This window comes from Pterocles gutturalis, unplaced genomic scaffold (genome assembly GCF_000699245.1).
Source record: "Pterocles gutturalis isolate BGI_N339 unplaced genomic scaffold, ASM69924v1 scaffold38221, whole genome shotgun sequence".
Taxonomy (NCBI): Eukaryota; Metazoa; Chordata; class Aves; order Pterocliformes; family Pteroclidae; genus Pterocles; species Pterocles gutturalis.
This window is the reverse complement of record NW_010099125.1, coordinates 39-3780: the sequence shown is the minus strand read 5'-3', so window position 1 is coordinate 3780 and position 3742 is coordinate 39. Positions and strand designations below refer to the sequence as shown.

General features: G+C 59.4%; 1 pseudogene across 1 annotated transcript; it reads left to right on the top strand.

Annotated features, from left to right (window-relative positions):
- Positions 1 to 1209: 1209 nt before the first annotated feature.
- On the top strand, positions 1210 to 1992 carry LOC104463164 (annotated as a pseudogene). The gene has a single exon (XR_727563.1). The product of XR_727563.1 is annotated as an ephrin type-B receptor 2 pseudogene (transcript).
- The last annotated feature ends 1750 nt before the right edge of the window (positions 1993 to 3742 follow it).

Sequence of the window (3742 nt, the reverse complement as noted above, 5' to 3'; positions counted from 1 at the left end):
GATTGATCAGGCATTGGAACAGGCAGCCCAGGGAAGTGGTGGAGTCACCATCCCTGGAGGGGGCCAAGAACCGTGTGGATGTGGGGCTTGGGGACATGGGTTAGTGGGTTGGGTGGGGTTGGGTTGGACTTGATGATCCTTGAGGTCTTTTCCAACCTTCATCATTCTATGATTCTATGATTTGGAAGAAAAGAGCCTGGGGAAAAGTCAGGGAACTGGACAGGGCCAGGAGGTGTCACAGCAGCCCCAGGCTCTGCAGAGACTCCTTGAGAGCTGGCAGTCAGCTGTTAGTCGGCTGGGGGGAGCTTGGCTGAGCTTCCCATGGGGAAATACATCATCTGTGACCTGTCTTGCTGAGAAAGATGCTGCTGTCAAGGCCACTGCTCGTAGGACATCCCATAGATCCAGTTTAGGACAGTTGGGGCTGGGACTTGTGCACACCTGCAGGAGGGACCTCAAAGCGCGTTGGCCCTTGAAGGGGCAGGGATGAGGCTCCCAGTGGGATCTGCCCCAGCATCTCTCTGGGTATGCAGTGGGGTCAGCCAAGCTCCCATGAACCTTCCCTCCTGCTTCTGGGGAGAGGCTGCTGGCTACCGGCCCATTGCGCAGCCAGCCTCCTGCACCGGTGCTCAGGCTGCAGCCGGCGAGGAGGTTTTACGGCCGCGTTACGCTTTGCTGAGAAAGCGGGTCCTGTCTGCCACGTCTGTAACCGTAGCGGCACCAGTGGGAACACATCTGCTAAAGGCATTGTGTTCCTTGCTGTCAGGCGCTGCCGCGCAGTGCAGCCGCGGGCAGGAGCCCCTGCTAAAGCCATTACTGCCTGCAGAGCTGCGTGGCCGCACCGTGCCCTACCACCCGGCTTTGCCCTAAATCCGGGCACGGAGCGCAGCGCTCGCAGTGAGATGGTCTGGAGCTCTGCTGAGGGCTTGGCCACCTTGTCCCCACGGCGCAGAGCCTATCCGTGTGCGGTGTGGGTCAAACCCTGCTGGAGCAGGACAGAGGTGTGTAGGTACGGGGTGCAGGGTGGTGCTGGAGCTGTGCCGGGGCGAGGCACTGGGCACCAGTGGGGCTGCTGGTGTGATGGGGTGGGCACAGCATGGTGCAGCTGGTACTGGCAGAGCCTTGGTGTGCGGTGGGGCTGGGAAGAGGCAGGTGGGTGGGGAACATCAGTTCGGTGCAACCCCCTGATTTTCTGTGTCCCATCTGCAGTGGGAAGAAGTGAGTGGGTACGACGAGAACATGAACACGATTCGCACTTACCAGGTGTGCAACGTCTTTGAATCCAGCCAAAACAACTGGCTCCGGACCAAGTACATCCGGAGGCGAGGAGCACACCGCATCCATGTGGAGATGAAATTTTCTGTCCGGGACTGCAGCAGCATCCCTAATGTCCCAGGCTCCTGTAAGGAGACTTTTAACCTCTACTATTTTGAGTCGGACTTTGACTCGGCCACCAAGACTTTTCCTAACTGGATGGAGAATCCTTGGATGAAGGTGGACACGATTGCTGCTGACGAGAGCTTCTCTCAGGTGGACCTAGGTGGACGGGTGATGAAGATTAACACCGAGGTGCGCAGTTTTGGGCCTGTCTCCAAGAATGGTTTCTACCTGGCCTTCCAGGACTATGGAGGCTGCATGTCCTTGATTGCTGTCCGCGTCTTCTACCGCAAGTGTCCCCGCGTGATCCAGAATGGGGCCGTCTTCCAAGAAACCCTCTCGGGAGCGGAGAGCACCTCGCTGGTGGCAGCCCGGGGGACGTGCATCACCAACGCAGAGGAGGTGGACGTGCCGATCAAGCTGTACTGCAACGGGGATGGCGAGTGGCTGGTGCCTATCGGCCGCTGCATGTGCCGGGCAGGCTACGAGTCAGTGGAAAACGGGACCGTCTGCAGAGGTAACCGCTCGCCGTCGGGCTCGCTCTGTGGATTCACGGTGCCGCCGATGGGCTGTGCCAATGGTGGCAGTTGGGTTTTGCAGCTGGGGTCTGCATGAGTACCTAGGAGTGACCTCCTGGGGCAGGGGTGGGAGAGGAGCACCTGTGTGTATGCTGGCTTCTTCCCCAGCTCCTCAATTCTTGCCGTAGGCTCATCCATCCATTGCAGAGGCTCTGCGTTACCTCTGGGTCCTCAGAGCCACCAGGTCCAGGGGTGCTGGCCTATTGCTGGTGCCCTCCGTGCAGATCTCGGAGGGACAGACGTGTGTGTAGCCATGGTGCGTGCCACCGATCTGCAGTCACCTCCCAAAATACTGGGGCTGTTTTTACTTCAGTTTGTGCCCTGGACCTTGGCATGGGCTGAAATGTTTCTGGGGTGAGGGGACCAGGAGTGCAGGCACCCCGAGGTGGTGGAGTGGGAGGGATCGAGCTGTCTGCAGCATTTTCCTGGTGAGGTGCAAACGGCCCAGGGTGGGACATGTTCACAGGGGGTTCAGTGCCAGGCTCACCCTGGACACAGCCTGGGCACGTCTGATCCTGGCCCCTGAGCTCCCTCAGCAGCCAGAGGTCTTCTGCCCTGTAGATGTTCTCCTGCCCCTGTAGATGTTCTCCTGCTCCTGCAGATGTTCTCCTGCCCCTGCAGATGTTCTCCTGCCCCTGTAGACGTTCTCCTGCCCCTGTAGATGTCCAAAGCAGACTCTGGGAGTGCTCTTGAGCAACTGAGGGGCTCTGCACGAAGCACCATGCCCAAACCCATCTCCGTGCTCCTCCCCAGTCACACATGGACTTGGGCAGGGAGAGAAGGGAGCTGCTGGGCTTATCGGGAGAGAGGTGGGGACCCGAGAGCTGCACGTTTAACGGGCGCCTGTGGCTGTACGATGTGCAGAGCAAACCGTGGCGTTTGGCAGACTCTTCTCTGCCCTGTCCCAGCTGAACATCAAAATCCCATTACGGTTTCGATAGCATCGGCACACTGTGAGCAGAGCTGGGGTTTCTGTGAGATCAATTATAGATACGTCGGTGGGCACTGCAGAGCACAGGGAAGGAGCTGCATGTGGGAAGCAGTGGCCGGGTAGCACCAGACAGGCACGGGGAAGGTGCTGGGAGTGGGCAGATGGACACACCAGAGGAGGGGACGGGCAGTCTCTGGCCATGCTCCGTTGGGACTGCAGGTTGGATGGTCTCCTTGGAGAGGGCACCACGTCTGCTGCTGGTGGCTGGGCTGCTCATGTGTCAAACTACAGGTCCTGATGTGCTGTGGGTGTCATTTCAGATCCATGCCTTGAGCTGCTCCTCACTGGGCCACTGAACATCTCTTCCCACCGAGCTCAGGGTGACCAAGTGTCCTCTGGCTGAGGCAGGGACAGTGCTGGGCACAGGGACAGCGAGGAGGTGCTGCTGCAACGCAGTATGGGAAGGCAGCCTGGCTACTCCCACCCTCGAAGGAAAGACGGGTGTTTTACGACACCCAAGCGGAGCATTCGTAACAACACCAGAAAGCCAAATGATTGATGTCAGCTTTTCCATCCCAGCCTATTTTTTTTTTTTTTTTGGCCACAGGGCTTTGCTCTGATACAGCGACAGTTTCTTGGGGCTCCCTGGTCCTGCTGCCAGCCCAGCCAAGGGATGGTCCCTTCGCATGCTTGGGGGCTCCCAGGACCTCCTTCTGCAGAGCCCTGTCCCTGCAGCGGGGTGCGGGGCCGGGAGGGGAGGCAGCCCAGGCAGGAGCGGGGGCCAAGGCGGAGGGAGGGAGCAGGAGGGAGAGGCCGGGTCTCCTCTTTGTCTGTGCAGCAGCAGGATTTTGGGAGG